The following is a 238-nucleotide window of genomic DNA, read 5'->3' on the forward strand; positions in this document are numbered from 1 at the left end:
GATAAAAAAATATATTTTTTTTTATAATGATTCAGATGTATAGCTATAGCGCTTGTCTGGACACTCAGATTGCAATCAACCTGTTTGTGACGTTGTGACATTTTTCTTGGGTGGTGCATTGTGAGATTTTCTCCCATTTAAAACGTGTGCCTCTGCATAATTGTGATTTGAACTGTAGTCTGAACCAGTTCAAGTGTCTCCACGTTTCTCGTCCCTTCTCCAGCTCCGCTCTCTCTCT

Source organism: Syngnathus floridae, chromosome 5 (genome assembly GCF_059516105.1).
Source record: "Syngnathus floridae isolate MCC-2025c chromosome 5, RoL_Sflo_1.0, whole genome shotgun sequence".
Taxonomy (NCBI): Eukaryota; Metazoa; Chordata; class Actinopteri; order Syngnathiformes; family Syngnathidae; genus Syngnathus; species Syngnathus floridae.